We start from the raw sequence: 18,843 nt of genomic DNA, 5'->3' as shown, positions 1-18,843 counted from the left end.
AATGATGGTTCTCCTGCGCAAGCAAGGAGTCACAATTATCCTGTAGTTGGACGATCTCCTGATAAAGGCGAGATCCAAGGACCAATTACTGCAGAACATTACGCTCTCCCTGACAATTCTGCAGCAACATGGTTGGCTCCTAAACTTGGCAAAATCACAGTTGGTTCCGACGAGACGGCTGTCGTTTTTGGGAATGATTCTGGACACAGAATTAGAGTTTTTCTTCCAGTAGAAAAGGCTCTGGAAATTTAGAACCTGGTCAAACAAATTCTGAAACCAGCAAAAGTATCGATCTATCAATGCACTCGGTTGCTGGGGAAGATGGTGGCGGCCTACGAGGCCATTCAGTTTGGCAGATTCCATGCCATAGTGTTTCAGTGGGACGTTTGGACAAGTGGTTCGGGTCCCATCTGCACATGCACCGAAGGATAATCCTGTCTTCCAAGACCAGAATCTCACTCCTGTGGTGGCTGCACAGCTCTCACCTGCTAGAGGGATGCAGGTTCGGGATCCAGGACTGGATCTTAGTGACCACGGATGCGAGTCTCCGAGGCTGGGTAGCAGTCACACAGAGGGAAAGCTTCCAGGGAAGATGGTCAAGCTAGGAAATCTGTCTACACATAAACATTCTGGAGCTAAGGGCCATTTACAACAGCCTTCTACAAGCGGAACATCTTCTTCGCAATCGGCCCGTCTTGATTGAGTCGGACAACATAACAGCAGTAGCGTACATAAACCGCCAGGGTGGAACAAAGAGCAGAGCGGCAATTGCAGAGGCCACAAAGGTTCTCCGCTGGGCGGAAAGGCATACAAGCGCTCTGTCAGCGATCTTCATTCCAGGAGTGGACAACTGGGAAGCAGACTTCCTCAGCAGACATGATCTCCATCCAGGAGAGTGGGGTCTTCATCAAGAGGTGTTTGCAGAAGTGACAAGTCGTTGGGGAATTCCTCAAATAGACATGATGGCGTCTCGCCTCAACAAGAAACTTCAGAGATATTGTTCCAGGTCGAGAGACCCTCAAGCAATAGCAGTGGACGCCCTAGTGACACCGTGGGTGTTTCAGTCGGTGTATGTGTTTCCTCTGCTTCCACTCGTTCCAAAAGTAATAAAGATCATAAGAAGAACAAAGGTTCAAGCGATCCTCATTGTTCCAGACTGGCCAAGGAGGGCTTGGTATCCAGATCTTCAGGAATTACTTATAGAAGATCCCTGGCCTCGTCCTCTGAGGGAGGATCTGTTACAGCAGGGGCCGTGCGTGTTCCAAGACTGACCGCGACTTCGTTTGACGGCTTAGCGGTTGAACGCCAGATCCTAGCCCGAAAGGGTATTCCCAAGGAAGTCATCCCCACTCTTATTCAGGCCAGGAAAGGAGTAACGTCTAAACATTACCACCGTATTTGGAGGAAATACATGTCTTGGTGTGAATCCAAGAAGGCTCCTACGGAAGAATTTTAGTTAGGACGGTTTCTCCATTTTCTACCAGCTGGTATGGATGCGGGCCTAAAGTTGGGCTCAATTAAAGTACAAATTTCAGCCTTATCGGTCTTCTTCCAAAAACAATTGGCCTCCCTTCCAGAAGTTCAGAATTTTGTGAAAGGCGTATTGCACATCCAACCTCCCTTTGTGCTCCCGGTGGCACCGTGGGATCTTAACGTGGTGTTGCAATTCCTTCAATCTCATTGGTTTGAACCTTTACAGAAGGTAGAGTTGAAATTCCTCACATGCTGTTGGCCTTGGCATCCGCAAGGCAGGTGTCTGAATTGGCGGCCTTGTCTCACAAGAGCCCTTATTTGATCTTCCATGAAGATAGAGCGGAGTTGCGGACTCGTCAGCAATTTCTGCCGAAAGTGTTTTCGTCGTTCCACTTGAACCAACCTATTGTGGTGCCAGTGGCTACTGACGCCTTGCCGGAATCGAAGTTTCTCGATGTAGTCAGAGCTTTGAAAATTTATGTCACCAGAACGGCTCAGTTTAGGAAAACGGAGGCTCTGTTTGTCCTGTATGCTCACAACAAGATTGGGGCTCCTGCTTACAAGCAGACTATTGCGCGCTGGATCTGTCATACGATTCAGCAGGCTCATTGTACGGCTGGATTGCTGTTACCGAAATCGGTGAAGGCCCATTCTAGCAGAAAGGTGGGCTCGTCCTGGGCGGCTGCCCCGGGGGGGTCTCGGCTTTTCAACTTTGCCGAGTGGCTACTTGGTCGGGTTCAAACACCTTTGCGAAATTCTACAAGTTTGATACCCTGGCTGATGAGGACCTCCTGTTTGGTCAGTCGGTGATGCAGAGTCATCTGCACTCTCCCGCCCGTTCTAGAGCTTTGGTATAACCCCATGGTTCTTGATGTGACCCCTGCATCCTCTAGAACATATGAGAAAATAGGATTTTAATACCTACCGGTAAATCCTTTTCTCTTAGTCCGTAGAGGATGCTGGGCACCCGTCCCAGTGCGTACTGTATCTGCAGTATTTGGTTACGTTTCAACACATGTTGTTGCGTTTTTAGTCAGCCTGTTGCTGACATTGTTCATGCCGTTGACTTGCGTTATGTTGAATGCCATGTTGTACGGCATGCTTGAGGTGTGAGCTGGTATGTATCTCACCTTAGTTTAACAATAAATCCTTTTCCTCTAAATGTCCGTCTCCCTGGGCACAGTTCCTATAACTGGAGTCTGGAGGAGTGGCATAGAGGGAGGAGCCAGTTCACACCCTTTGAAAATCTTAAAGTGCCCATGTTTCCTGCGGATCCTGTCTATACCCCATGGTTCTTGATGTGACCCCAGCATCCTCTACGGACTAAGAGAAAAGGATTTACCTGTAGGTATTAAAATCCTATTTTTTCTTTACAGGTGCCACGTATATATATATTATATGAACAAGAGGGGGGATGAGGGATGAATAGCGACCATGGTGTCAATAAAATGGGTTCGCCAGTTAAAATATTAAAATGTATTTATTAAATTAGCATAAAAGAGACACATAAAAAAATGGGAACAACAATATACACACACAACTGAACTAAAAGCACTTAAATGAATATATGCACTTAAAAAAATAGAATTTTTCCTTATCTTAGAATGAGGTAGGTACAGGTCACCCAACGCGTTTCGTCTGATGAGACTTCTTCAAGGGGTATGGACAGAATGAGACAGTACATGTTTTTATAGCCAGAGGTGATCAGTGGGAGGGTCATGACATCACATCCAGTCATGTGATGTAATTATGTATGTAATCATATAAGGCTATTTGTATACACACAAGCACTGTTTAAAATATTGATCTGGACTTGATACAGGTAAAAACGAGTGAATATGCACTTAAAAACACACTGAGAAACACTAGAAAACAGCTCTGAAGTAAAATAGGCTGAACTTCCGCCACACTTCCGGTTGCGTTGGACCTGTCGCGTCACTTCCGCCCCACTTCCGGTACTCATTGCGCATGCGCCCGCGGCGATTTCATGTATTTATCCAGTTCTCAGTGGATGTAGTTCACAGGGGGAAGGAGCCAGTCTTTAGTTAGGTCCCACAGGGGAGGCCATTCTGGGTGTGCTTGAGTCTATAGATCTCCAGGTAGCGGCGGCCATTTTCCTGTAGTACGTCTGATACTTATCCCAGTATCCATGGTGATAGTTGAACATAGAAAGAGAGAATAGGAGTATCAGGAGTATATCCTTGTTCTGTAAACAGCTAGTTTTAGCATTATTTGAGAGAGCACAGCTAAACTAGGTTGAACAATGAAAAATAAAAATAAAAAATATAAATGAAAAATAAAAATAATAATAATAATAATAAAAAATAAATAAAAAATAAAAAATAATAAATAACAAAGAAAAAGAAAAACTGTATATTCATAAATGTTTATGATTGCGGACATCATTATGGAAACATCATAGGAATACAATACAGAGGTCATGCTAGGTATATGTTTTAGTGTCGCATGGCTTATTTAAGCGGACATTATTATGGAATTGTTATGGGAATATTACTGCGGACACCATTATGGTGTTGGACAATATAGTACCAACAGGTGGATAATTTGAAAGCTCGTGCACATATGCAAAAAAAGACCATTTTATACATTATGGTTGATATGTGTGAGTGGGACAAACGTATAATAGTTTGGCGTGAGTGGAATTGTCTCTAAGGGGGTGGGGGGCGGGGGGGTTATTATTTAAAAACGCTGTATCTAAATATGTTAAACCATAATAGGTATGGGGGATAGTATATACAGTGATACGGTGTGCTTAATCTAAAATAATGTGCGTGAAATGTGACTCAGTGGGTCCGTACGTGTGTGGAGTGTGTTCCATTCTCGGGCCCCTATTCAAATTCGTTCTATACAGTACCTGATCTTCCCAGGTGGTCCCCCCTACTGGTACTGATCAGGCCCGACGCTGCTTGGCTTCCAAGATCGGACGTATTTGGGCATTCCCAGCGTGGTTTGACTGTAGTGACGTTGTGCCTTCTAGGTCATCACTCCAGAAGTATAAAAAGAGGACCCACTGTGTGTGCGGGTGTTCATGGAACCAAAGTGATATCATACGCGATAGTACAGTGCTGGTGGGGATACGGAAGGGAAGGGGTTGGGGGATTGGTGGTGGGGAAGGGGAAAGGGAAGGTGGGCTGGGGGAGGGTGGGGATGTGGGGGGGGAGCGGGGGGTAGCAGTGGGTGAGGAGTGTACGTTTACTAACAAGGCTGAGTCGGAAAAATTTTAGGTACCGTGTCATAAAAAGGGAGCAATCTCGTAGTTGTCGTTGAATCCTTTCGGCTGTAATGTCTGTAATTGGAATATCCAATACATCTGACGACGTGACAATTTGTTGGCGAGATCCCCTCCTCTATCTCCTAATTTCACCAATTCAATGGCCTTGAAAGTCAAGGCTTCTGGATTTGAGTTGTGCGTAGATATAAAATGTTTGGAGACAGCATGGCTCTCCACTTTGTTCCTGATGTTTCTCACATGTTCCTGTATCCTCATCTTCAGAGGTCTCTTCGTTTTTCCAATATATTGTTTGCCGCAATCGCACTACAGGAGGTATATGACCGATTGGGTGTTACAGTTCATGTTTTCCTTGATCTTATATTCCTTTTTATTTTCCATATCTGTAAATGACTTCCTGTTGGGGTGTAAGTATCTGCAGACATTGCATCGCCCACATTTGTAGGAGCCCACACATTTAGTCCAAGTCTGTTCCTTCTCTTGAATGTTCCTCAACATACTCGGGGCTAAGAGATCTTTCAAGGGGAGCCGTGTCCCAGTGTTAATAAGGGTTACATCCAGGAAGTTAATCTCTGAATATGAACACGAGGATTTAAATCTGATAGGGCTAACCAATAAATTCAATTCATCAACCATTTTTTTCAAATTCAACCTGTGTACCACTTCATAGTAGGAAAGTATCGTCAATGAATCGTCAATGCTTCTCATGCGGTGGTTGCACCACTTGTTAGGTCCATGATTATTGGACCTACATTTAACCATCCACATACAGGAAAGGTGATTAGACTTAAATATCACTTGCACTGCCGCCTTGATTTCGTCATATATATGCTGAAATGCCCGTGTGGTTTGTGTTATGTGGGACTCACCACACGGGTATTTCGTGACCGGATGGCCAATCACAGGTCATCCATCCTTACGGCAATACTTACTGGTCAGACGGACAAGCCGGTAGCCCGCCATTTTTTAGAAGCTAGGCACCAAGTGGCGAGTCTTAAGTGCAAACTCATTGACTGGATTCCTCCGAATCCTACTGGCGGGGATCGCACTTTAGCTCTTAGACAACGAGAGTGTTATTGGATCCACACTTTGGACACTGTAGCGCCTAGGGGTCTCAATGAAGCCAATCCGTTAAACATTTTCCTGTGATGGGTTGACTTAATTGGAACACCAGCGCATGAATTTAGATTATCTTTATCTTTTACAATATATTCAACATGGGTGGGAGCTTTGTGTTTCTGATACCCAAAGATTGATGGTTTACCTTGTACTGGCGGATCTCACATGTACAGTTATGTGTTTTTAACATGTATGTTGTTATGTTTCGTGGTGTTATGTCTGGACCTCTTATGTGATTGCCCCACCGGCCTCTTGGGGGCCTATCTCATAGTACAGACCCATTGAAAATTGATATGTATAGTTTATCTATTATGGAATGATGATGAGTCAGCTGATGTCCATAGAAAGAAGGGGGATGCCCTACCATAGGTTGACGCAGTATTAATAAATACTTTACGTTCCTAAATTCTATACTATAATATGTAGCTATAGTTTTTGTATTATATCCTGTAGACTTGAAGTACACATTACTGATTAGGTTGTTCCATATATTGGGATCTATTAGTTCACACATTTAATACTAATGGTAAATTGTTTGTTGTTGCTCTGCTGAGCGCGTCTCCACTATTTGTGGTGGAACGCATAGTGACGCTCTTCCGGGTGCTGACACGCACGGAAGTGTCAGCTTGCTGATGGCCATAGTAACAGAGATATCTCTTGGCGGTGCGCCGCCAAGCTCGTCCCCGCTAGCAGCGGTGGAACGCATGGTGACACATTTCCGGGCGCTGACATGCCCGGAAGTGTTAGTATCTGAAGGGCGCGTACTGTACAGCGCCCCTCGTGTTAACAAGGTGCTCGCACCTGGTGCTTGGCTATGGTTGTGTCTGGGGGAGCCCTGACCACTGTTATCTGTATAGGGGGTAACTAATAGGCTGTTAATATGCGTCTGTATTCTGGAATATAGTGACTTCCGGAAACGGATGTCACTTCTGGCCCGGGGAGTTTAAATAGAGCTCTCTGACAGGGAGGCAGCATGCAGCGGTGCGTGCTTGTGGCTCCTGTCAGATGTAAGTACTTGCATTGTGTTTCCTTTGAGTTAGGCCTTTATGAGTAATAATGCGGTATTATAGACACAAATACAATTGTTCCCTGTATAGGTCTGTTGTCTGTAGTTGGATGGCTATACCAGTTGCCTCACTACTCACGCTGCTGCATCCATACATCAGGGCTACCAGAGCCAGGTATTTAGAGATATTTTATATGTATCTCTAATAATGTTGAATGTTAATATACATGTATTGGTTTGCTAATTATATAGTGACCTATGGTAATCCTTATTAGTTCTTTTTTGACAGTATGGACTTTGTTCCATGTACAATTTTAATAGTATGAGATCTTTTGACCTATGAATGAACATGTGGACAACAGCATACAGTGCAAGAAATAAAAGACAGCTTATCTGTTAGTAGTCGTCCATACGAGAAAACACTCAACGCGTTTCGTCCTATGCCTCAGGAAGTCCAGACCGTGGGCATAGGACGAAACGCGTTGAGTGTTTTCTCGTATGGACGACTACTAACAGATAAGCTGTCTTTTATTTCTTGCACTGTACGGGCAACTACTTTTATTATTTAGGACCAGTTTTTTGAAATAAATGTGTTTTTATTTGTTATGAAACATATTGCACTATTGGTCCTTTTTGCTTTTATCCTTTATATGTGAGATATAAACCGGGGAGAAGCACCACCAGAATTATTGTTATGAAAAGTATCCCTACTATACACTGAAATACGTGGTATTTTGCGACTCATTTAGGTGGTTGGAATTCCACCATCCAAGGTACACCTTGAATTCACCGGGGTGTTACTAAAGGTGGAGGTCACAATTTTATGTGAGATAATGCACTAGGAGGCGCCTATTCTCATCTTTTGTCTTTTAGATGTCAAACAGTTAGCCTGAACAGCAAACCACGGGAGAAAAGGGCTGCCACCCTATTATAACGCGGGTAGTGCATTTCCAAAAAAGTCCTGTTACCACAGAGGAGGAAAAAGGACATTTACTAAGCTTTAAGGAGAGGAGTAGCGCCAATACCACCCATACTATTTCTATATATATATATATATATATATATATATATATATATATACATACATACTTACTTACATACATACATACATACATACATACATACAATCTTCAGAGGTCGGCACTCACAGAAGCCCATTATATTTTCTTGCCACGGTGCTGCATCATAAAATAAGCAGATAGGTATACCAGCGGATAGCACTCACTGGACGAACAATAACTGGCACAGACACAATCCTTATAATATCGACGTTTCGGGTTTATTTCAACCCGTCAACAGTTATGTGTATCCTGATGACGGGTTGAAATAAACCCGAAACGTCGATATTATAAGGATTATGTCTTACCAGTTATTGTTCATCCAAGTGAGTGCCATCCGTTGGTGTATATATATATACAAGTTGAGTATCCCTTATCCAAAATGCTTGGGACCAGAGGTATTTTGGATATTGGATTTTTCCGTATTTTGGAATAATTGCATACCATAATGAGATATCATGGCGATGGGACCTAAGTCTAAGCACAGAATGCATTTGTGTTTCATATACAACTTATAAACACAGCCTGATGTCAATTTTAGCCAATACTTTTTATAACTTTGTGCATTAAACAAAGTGTGTGTACATTAACACAATTTATTTATGTTTCATATACACCTTATACAGACAGCCTGAAGGTCATTTAATACAATATTTTTAATAACTTTGTGTATTAAACAAAGTTTGTGTACATTGAGCCATCAAAAAACAAAGGTTTCACTATTTCACTCTCACTCAAAAAAGTCCGTATTTCGGAATATTCCGTATTTCGGAATATTTGGATATGGGATACTCAACCTGTATATATACATATATATATATATATATATATATGAAGTCCTTTGCAATAGGACGATACGCGTTGGGACGGGAACTCGCTGCTCACCCTGAACTTCCGTAGTGGACAGATAAGCTGTTTTATGTTTTTATCCTGTACGTTTGCTACCTGCATTGGCTTCAGGACTGTATGATTACTTAGTGGACAGATAAGCTGTTTTATGTTTTCTCTAACGTCCTAGAGGGTGCTGAGACTCTGTAAGGACCAAGGGGATAGACGGGCTCCGCAGTAGACATGGGCACTTTAAGAAAGACTTTGGAGCTGGGTGTGCACTGGCTCCTCCCTCTATGCCCCTCCTCCAGACCTCAGTTTGATACTGTGCCCAGAGGAGCTGGGTGCATTTCAGGGAGCTCTCCTGAGTTTCCTGTAAAGAAAGTATTTTAGTTAGGTTTTTTATTTTCAGGGAGCCTGCTGGCAACAGACTCCCTGCATCGAGGGACTTTGGAGAGAGAAACAGACCCACTTCTCTGAGTTTCAGGGCTCTGTTTCTCAGGCTACTAGACACCATTAGCTCCAGAGGGATCGGTACGCAGGTCTCACCCTCGCCGTCCGTCCCAGAGCCGCGCCGCCATCCTCCTCGCAGAGCCGGAAGATAGAAGCCGGGTGAGTATGAGAGGAAAAGACTTGATCTTCATAGAGGTAACACAGCAGTGAAGCTGTGCGCCATTCCTCCCATTCACCTCACACACATCGGTCACTGTAAGGGTGCAGGGCGCATGGGGGGGCGCCCTGGGCAGCAATATAAACCTCTCCTGTGGCAAATGTACATATATACATGTACAGCTGAGCACTGTACATGTATATAAAGAGCCCCCGCCATGTTTTTAAGAATTTTGAGCGGGACAGAAGCCCGCCGCCAAGGGGGCGGGGCTTCTCCCTCAGCACTCACCAGCGCCATTTTTCTCCACAGCACCGCTGAGAGGAAGCTCCCCGGACTCTCCCCTGCTTGATATCACGGTGAAAGAGGGTTTTAAAGTAGAGGGGGGGCACATAATTGGCGCATATACATACTTGAAAAGCGCTACTGGGTAAACATTCTGTGTTTTTTCCTGGGTCATATAGCGCTGGGGTGTGTGCTGGCATACTCTCTCTCTCTGTCTCTCCAAAGGGCCTGGTGGGGAATCTGTCTTCAGAAAAGAGTGTGGTGTGTCGGTACGCGTGTGTCGACATGTCTGAGGTTGAAGGCTCACCTAAGGAGGAGGGGGAGTGTATGAATGTAAGGTCTCCGTCGGCAGCGCCGACACCTGACTGGATGGATATGTGGAATGTTTTAAGTGCTAATGTTAATTTATTGCACAAAAGATTAGACAAAGCTGAAGCTAGGGTACAGTCAGGGAGTCAACCCATGTCTGTCCTAATGTCGCCGGGACCTTCCGGGTCTCAGAAGCGCCCACTATCCCAAATAGTAGACACAGATACCGACACGGATTCAGACTCCAGTGTCGACTACGATGATGCAAAATTACAGCCAAAAGTGGCTAAATGTATTCGATATATGATTATTGCAATAAAAGATGTTTTGCATATCACAGAAGAACCCCCTGTCCCTGACACGAGGGTACACATGTATAAGGGAAAGAAACCTGAGGTCACCTTTCCCTCCTCATATGAGCTGAATGAATTATGCGAAAAAGCGTGGGAAACTCCAGACAAAAAACTGCAGATTCCCAAAAGGATTCTTATAGCGTATCCTTTCCCGCCAAAGGACAGAATACGGTGGGAATCCTCCCCTAGGGTAGACAAGGCTTTGACACGCTTATCAAAAAAGATAGCGCTCCCATCCCAAGATACGGCTACCCTCAAGGATCCTGCTGACCGCAAGCAGGAGGTTACCTTGAAGTCCATTTACACACATTCTGGTACGTTACTCAGACCGGCAATTGCGTCGGCCTGGGTTTGTAGTGCTGTAGCAGCATGGACAGATTCCTTATCAGCGGATATTGAGACTCTTGATAAGGATACCATTTTAATGACTCTAGGGCATATTAAAGATGCTGTCTTATATATGAGGGATGCTCAAAGAGACATTAGTTTACTGGTTTCCAGAATAAACGCTATGTCTATTTCTGCTAGGCGAATCTTATGGACCCGACAGTGGTCAGGTGATGCCGACTCAAAGAGGCATATGGAGTTTTTGCCTTACAAGGGTGAGGAATTGTTTGGAGAGGGCCTCTCGGACCTCGTCTCCACAGCTACGGCAGGTAAATCGAATTTTTTGCCTTATATTCCCTCACAATCTAAGAAAGCGCCTCATTATCAAATGCAGTCCTTTCGTTCAAATAACAGCAAAAGAGTACGTGGATCGTCCTTTCTTGCCAGAGGTAAGGGCAGAGGGAAAAAGCTGCACAACACATCTAGTTCCCAGGAACAGAAGTCCTCCCCGGCCTCTGCAAAATCCACCGCATGACGCTGGGGCTCCCCTGAGGGAGTCCGCTCCAGTGGGGGCACGTCTTCGACTTTTCAGCCACATCTGGGTTCACTCACAGGTGGATCCCTGGGCAATAGAAATTGTTTCCCAGGGATACAAGCTGGAATTCGAAGAGGTGCCTCCTCGCCGGTTTTTCAAATCGGCGCTACGACTTCTCCCCTGGAAAGGGAGATAGTGTTACATGCGATTCACAAACTGTGTCTTCAACAAGTGGTGGTCGAGGTTCCCCTGCTTCAAAGAGGGAAGGGGTACTACTCAACTCTGTTTGTGGTCCCGAAGCCGGACGGTTCGGTCAGACCCATTTTGAATTTAAAATCCCTGAACCTTTACTTAAAACGGTTCAAATTCAAAATGGAATCGCTCAGAGCGGTCATCGCCAGCCTGGAAGGGGGGGATTTTATGGTATCTCTGGACATAAAGGATGCATACCTGCATGTTCCCATATATCCTCATCAGGCGTACCTGAGATTTGCGGTACAGGATTGTCATTACCAATTTCAGACGTTGCCTTTTTTTGCTTTCCACGGCCTCGAGAATTTTAACCAAGGTAATGGCGGAAATGATGGTGCTCCTGCGCAAGCAGGGTGTCACAATTATCCCGTACTTGGACGATCTCCTCATAAAAGCGAGATCACGGGAGAAGTTGCTGAACAGCGTATCACTTTCACTGAAGGTGTTACAGCGACACGGCTGGATTCTCAATATTCCAAAGTCGCAGCTGAATCATACGACTCGTCTGCCCTTCTTGGGCATGATTCTGGACACAGACCAGAAAAGGGTTTTTCTTCCGATAGAAAAAGCGCAGGAACTCATGACTCTAGTCAAGAACCTGTTGAAGCCAAAACAAGTGTCAGTACATCATTGCACTCAAGTCCTGGGAAAAATGGTGGCGACGTACGAAGCCATTCCCTTTGGCAGGTTCCAGGCAATGACTTTCCAATGGGACCTATTGGACAAATGGTCCGGGTCACATCTGCAAATGCATCAGCGGATCACCCTGTCCCCCAGGGCCAGGGTATCTCTCCTGTGGTGGCTGCAGAGTGCTCAGCTTCTAGAGGGCCGCAGGTTCGGCATTCACACAGCAGTCACACAGGGAAGAAATTTCCAAGGCCTTTGGTCAAGTCAAGAGACTTTGTCTTCACATCAACATCCTGGAACTAAGGGCCATATACAACGCCCTACGTCAGTGGAGACCTTACTTCGCGACCGACCAGTTCTGATCCAGTCAGACAACGTCACCGCAGTAGCTCATGTAAACCGCTAGGGCGGCACAAGGAGCAGAGTGGCGATGGCGGAAGCCACCAGAATTCTTCGCTGGGCGGAGAATCATGTAAGCGCACTGTCAGCAGTGTTCATTCCGGGAGTGGACAACTGGGAAGCAGACTTCCTCAGCAGACACGACCTGCATCCGGGAGAGTGGGGACTTCATCAGGAAGTCTTCGCACAGATTGCAAGTCGGTGGGGACTGCCCCAAATAGACATGATGGCGTCCTGTCTCAACAAAAATCTACAAAGGTATTGCGCCAGGTCAAGAGATCCTCAGGCGGTAGCTGTGGACGCCCTAGTGAGACCGTGGGTGTTTCAGTCGGTCTATGTATTTCCTCCTCTTCCTCTCATACCCAAGGTGTTGCGAATAATAAGAAAAAGGAGTGAGAACAATACTCATTGTTCCGGAATGGCCACGAAGGACCTGGTATCCGGATCTGCAGGAAATGCTCACAGAAGATCCGTGGCCTCTTCCTCTAAGACAGGACCTGTTGCAACAGGGTCCCTGTCTGTTCCAAGACTTACCGCGGCTGCGTTTGACGGCATGGAGGTTGAACGCCGGATCCTAGCGGAAAAGGGTATTCCGGATGAGGTCATTCCTACGCTAATAAGGGCTAGGTAGGACGTGACATCTAAGCATTATCACCGAATATGGCGAAAATATGTTTCTTGGTGTGAGGCCAGGAATGCTCCTACGGAAGTATTCCATCTAGGCCGTTTTCTTCACTTCCTACAAACTGGAGTGAATTTGGGCCTAAAATTAGGCTCCATTAAAGTTCAGATTTTGGCCTTATCCATTTTCTTTCAAAAGGAATTGGCCTCTCTACCTGAAGTACAGACTTTTGTGAAGGGAGCACTGCATATTCAGCCTCCTTTTGTACCTCAGGTGGCGCCTTGGGACCTTAACGTGGTGTTAAGTTTCCTTAAGTCACATTGGTTTGAACCACTTAGAACAGTGGAGTTGAAATATCTCACTTGGAAGGTGGTCATGTTAGCCTTGGCTTCGGCTAGGCGAGTTTCGGAATTAGCGGCTTTATCACATAAAAGCCCCTATCTGGTTTTCCATATGGATAGAGCGGAATTGCGGACCCGTCCTCAATTCCTACCTAAGGTGGTCTCATCCTTTTATATGAACCAACCTATTGTCGTGCCTGTGGATATACGTGACTTGGAGGATTCCGAATCCCTTGATGTGGTCAGGGCTTTGAAAATTTACGTGGCGAGAACGGCTAGGATCAGGAAAACAGAAGCACTGTTTGTCCTGTATGCAGCCAACAAGGTCAGCGGCCCTGCTTCAAAGCAGACTATTGCTCGCTGAATCTGTAACACGATTCAGCAGGCGCATTCTACGGCAGGATTGCCGTTACCAAAATCGGTTAAGGCCCATTCCACTAGGAAGGTGGGCTCGTCTTGGGCGGCTGCCCGAGGGGTCTCGGCACTACAGCTGTGCCGAGCTGCTACTTGGTCGGGGTCAAACACCTTTGCAAAGTTCTATAAGTTTGATACCCTGGCTGAGGAGGACCTCCTGTTTGCTCAATCGGTGCTGCAGAGTCATCCGCACTCTCCCGAACGTTTGGGATCTGTGGTATAATCCCCATGGTCCTTACGGAGTCCCAGCATCCTCTAGGATGTTAGAAAAAAATAAGAATTTACTTACCGATAATTCTATTTCTCGTAGTCCGTAGTGGATGCTGGGCACTCCGTAAGGACCATGGGGAATAGCGGCTCCGCAGGAGACTGGGCACAAAAAGAAAGCTTTAGGACTACCTGGTGTGCACTGGCTCCTCCCCCCATGACCCTCCTCCAAGCCTCAGTTAGGATACTGTGCCCGGACGAGCGTACACAATAAGGAAGGATTTTTGAATCCCGGGTAAGACTCATACCAGCCACACCAATCACACCGTACAACTTGTGATACAAAACCCAGTTAACAGCATGATAACAGAGGAGCCTCTGAATAGATGGCTCACAACAAGAACCCGATTAGTTAACAATAACTATGTACAAGTATTGCAGACAATCCGCACTCGGGATGGGCGCCCAGCATCCACTACGGACTACGAGAAATAGAATTATCGGTAAGTAAATTCTTATTTTCTCTGACGTCCTAGTGGATGCTGGGAACTCCGTAAGGACCATGGGGATTATACCAAAGCTCCCAAACGGGCGGGAGAGTGCTGATGACTCTGCAGCACCGAATGAGAAAACTCAAGGTCCTCCTCAGCCAGAGTGTCAAATTTGTAGTATTTTACAAAGGTATTTGACCCTGACCAAGTAGCAGCTCGGCAAGTTGTAAAGCCGAGACACCTCGGGCAGCCGCCCAGGATGAGCCCACCTTCCTTGTGGAGTGGGCTTTTACAGATTTTGGCTGTGGCAGGCCTGCCACAGAATGCGCAAGCTGAATTGTACTACAAATCCAGCGAGCAATAGTCTGCTTAGAAGCAGGAGCACCCAGCTTGTTGGGTGCGTACAGGATAAACAGCGAGTCAGATTTTCTGACTCTAGCCGTCCTGGAAATATATATTTTCAGGGCCCTGACAACGTCCAGCAACTTGGAGTCCTCCAAGTCCCTAGTAGCCGCAGGCACCACAATAGGTCGGTTCAGGTGAAACGCTGAAACCACCTTAGGGAGAAACTGAGGACGAGTCCTCAATTCCGCCCTGTCCGAATGGAAAATCAGATAAGGGCTTTTACAGGATAAAGCCGCCAATTTTGACACGCGCCTGGCCGGAGCCAGGGCTAACAGCATGACCACTTTCCACGTGAGATATTTTAAATCCACAGATTTAAGTGGTTCAAACCAATGTGATTTTAGGAACCCCAAAACTACATTGAGATCCCAAGGTGCCACTGGAGGCACAAAAAGGAGGCTGTATATGCAGCACTCCTTTGACAAACGTCTGAACTTCAGGAACTGAAGCCAGTTCTTTCTGGAAGAAAATCGACAGGGCCGAAATCTGAACCTTAATGGATCCCAAATTTGAGGCCCATAGACACTCCTGTTTGCAGGAAATGCAGGAATCGACCCAGCTGAAATTCCTCCGTCGGGCCTTCTTGGCCTCACACCACGCAACATATTTTCGCCCAATGCGGTGATAACGTTTTTTGGTGACATCCTTCCTGGCTTTGAGCCGGGTAGGGATGACTTCCTCCAGAATGCCCATTAGGATCCGGTGTTCAACCGCCATGCCGTCGAACGTAGCCACGGTAAGTCTTGGAACAGACAGGATCCCTGCTGCAGCAGGTCTTGTCTGAGCGGCAGAGGCCAAGGGTCCTCTGCAAGCAACTCTTAACGTTCCGGATACCAAGCTCTTCGTGGCCAATCCGGAACCACGAGTATAGTTTCCACTCCTCGCTTTCACATGATTCTCAGTACCTTGAGAATGAGAGGCAGAGGAGGAAACACATAAACCGACTGTTACACCCACGGTGTCACTAGAGCGTCCACAGCGATCGCCTGAGGGTCCCTTGACCTGGCGCAATATCTTTTCAACTTTTTGTTGAGGCGGGACGCCATCATGTCCACCCGTGGACATACCCAACGGTTTACCCGCCATTGGAAAACTTCTGGATGTAGTCATCGGAGAATCCTTGTGGCATCTGCCATCGCCATCCTGCTTCTTGTGCCGCCCTGTCTGTTTATCTGGGCGACCGCCGTGATTCTGATTGGATCAGTACCGGCTAGTTCTGAAGCAGGGGCCTTGCTTGACTTAGGGCATTGTAAATGGCCCTTAGCTCCAGAATATTTATGTGAAGCGAAATTTCCTTGGAAATTTCTTCCCTGTGTGACTGCACCCCAGCCCCGAAGGCTGGCATCCGTGGTCACCAGGACCCAGTCCTGTATTCCGAATCTGCGGCCCTCTAGTAGATGAGCCCTCTGCAGCCACCACAGCAGCGACACCCTGTTTCTTGCCGACAGGGTTATCCGCTGTTGTATCTGTAGATGGGACCCGGACCATTTGTCCCACAGGTCCCACTGGAACGTCCTTGCGTGGACCTTCCGAATGGAATTATGCTTCGTACGAAGCTACCATTTTTCCCAGGACTCGTGTGCATTGATGTACCGACACCTGTCCTGGTTAGGATGTCTCTGACTAGAGATGACAACTCCTCGGTTTTTTTCCACTGGAAGAAACACTCTTTTCTGGTCTGTATCCAGAATCATTCCCAGGAACAGAAGACGTGTCGTCGGGACCAGCTGTGACTTTGGAATATTGAGAATCCAGCCGTGCTGTTGTAGCACTTCCCGAGAGAGTGCTACCCCCACTACCAACTGTTCTTTGGACCTCGCCTTTATCAGGAGATCATCCAAGTACGGTATAATAAAAACTTCCTTCTTGCGAAGGAGTATCATCATTTCGGTCATTACCTTGGTAAAGACCTTCGGTGCCATGGACAACTCCAACGGCAGCGGCTGGAACTGATAGTGACAGACCTGTACCACACCTCTGAGGTACTCCTGGTGAGGAGGGTAAATGGGGACATGCAGGTACGCATCCTTGATGTCCAGGAAGACCCTGTAATCCCCCTCGTCCAGGCTCGTAATGAGCGATTCCATCTTGAACGTGAATCTTCTGATATAAAAATTCAAGTATTTTAATTTTAAGATGGGTCTCACCGAACCGTTCTGTTTCGGTACCACAACCATTTTGGAATAGTAACCCCTTCCTTGCTGAAGGAGGGGCACCTTGACAATCACTTGTTGTGATTATAGTGTTGAATAGCCATCAACACCGCCTCCCTGGCAGAGGGAGGTGCCGGTAAGGCAGATTTTAGGAAACGGCGGGGGGATGAACGTCTCAAACTCCAGCCTGTACCCCTGAGATACTACTTGATGGACCCCGGGATCCATGTGAGAGAGCCCACTGGGCGCTGAAATTTCTGAGACGGGCCCCCACCGTACCCGGGTCCGCCTGAGCAGCCCCAACGTCATGCTGTGGGCTCACCGGACGCAGGGAGGACTTCTGCTCTTGGGAACTAGCTGTGTGCTGCAGCTTTTTCCCCTACCTTTGCCTCTCGGCAAAAAGGATGAGCCTCTAGCCCTTCTTGCTTTTCTGGGGCCGAAAGGACTGTACTTGATGATACGGTGCTTTCTTTTGTTGTGGGGTATCCTGTGGCAAAAAAGTCGATTTCCCAGCAGTAGCTGTGGAAACGAGGTCTGAAAAAACCATCCCCAAACAGTTTTACCCCCTTATAGGGCAAACTTCCATGTGCCGATTCGAGTCGGCATCGCCTGACCATTGCCGAGTCCATAGCCCCCGTCTGGCGGCAACGGACCTAGCGCTTATTTGTGATGCCAGCCGGCCAATATCCCTCTGTGCATCACGCATGTATAAGACCACGTCTTTTATATGCTCTATTGTCAGCAAAATATTGTCCCTATCCATAGTTATTTTCCGACAGGGAATCTGACCACGCAGCGGGAGCACCGCACATCCATGCCGAAGCAACGGCTGGTCGCAATATAATGCCCTAGTGCAGGCTTTTTCAACCAGTGTGCCGTGGCACACTAGTGTGCCGCGGCCAGTTGCAAGGTGTGCCGCGGAGCTAGAGCAGCTTCCTGCGCCTTCAGAATGAACTGTTGGCCAGGGCTCTTCTTAGAGGATCAGTCGTGCTCCAGCCGTGACGTATGCCTTGAAGACGCGGCGGTGTGATATCATAGGTCACGGCCACCGCGTCTCACCACCCAGCCAGCCCACCCACCTGCACACACATCTTCCAGTTCCTGCCTGCCTACACAGCTTTCCTTGCCCACCCACATCCACACCTGCCCGACCGCCCACTGATCAGTATTCGCAGCACTCCACTATGAACAATCCCCGCCACTGAGGGACAGGGAGGAGGACAGCTGACCGGTAGGGGCTAATATTTGTTATTTTTTTTCTCCTGTGGGGAACAATAGGATTTATGTGGGGAGAATAAGGATTTATGGATTTATGTGGGGAGAATAAGGATTTATGGATTTATGGGGGGAACAATGTGAATAATTCATGTAGGGAGCAATATGATTTATGTAGGGAGCAATAGGATTTATGTGGGGAGCAATAGGATTTATGTAGAGAGCAATAGGATTTATGTGGGGAGCAATGTGATTGTTTTTTCTGTGTAGGCCAATGTATGTATGGATTTTTTTTTTTTTTGCTATGAGGGCCAATGTGTGTTTTTTTATTTTTTTCTGTGGGGAACTGATGGTGTGCCTTGGCAATTTTAAAATATTGTTTGGTGTGCCGCGAGAAAAAAAAAGGTTGAAAATCACTGCCCTAGTGTGTGACTATATCTTATAGGGTAACCTCCTGCTTTCTATCAGCAGGTTCCTTCAGGGCGGCCGTATCCGGAGACGGTAGTGCCACCTTTTTTGATAAGCGTGTAAACGCTGTATCTACCCTATGGGGTGTTTCACCACGTG

The 18,843-nt window shown here is 46.7% G+C and overlaps 1 protein-coding gene and 1 pseudogene across 3 annotated transcripts in view; one reads left to right on the top strand and one right to left on the bottom strand.

Moving 5' to 3' along the window:
* The window catches only part of OPHN1 (oligophrenin 1), a 584,093-nt gene that overhangs the window by 205,051 nt on the left and 360,199 nt on the right, over nucleotides 1-18,843 (top strand). The gene's annotated exons all lie outside the window — the stretch shown is intronic.
* LOC134952173 (5S ribosomal RNA) lies at nucleotides 4,337-4,455 on the bottom strand (annotated as a pseudogene).

This window comes from Pseudophryne corroboree, chromosome 8, assembly GCF_028390025.1.
Source record: "Pseudophryne corroboree isolate aPseCor3 chromosome 8, aPseCor3.hap2, whole genome shotgun sequence".
NCBI classification, from domain to species: Eukaryota; Metazoa; Chordata; class Amphibia; order Anura; family Myobatrachidae; genus Pseudophryne; species Pseudophryne corroboree.
Note: the sequence above shows the minus strand (reverse complement) of the source record. Positions and strands in the feature narration are given on the sequence as shown.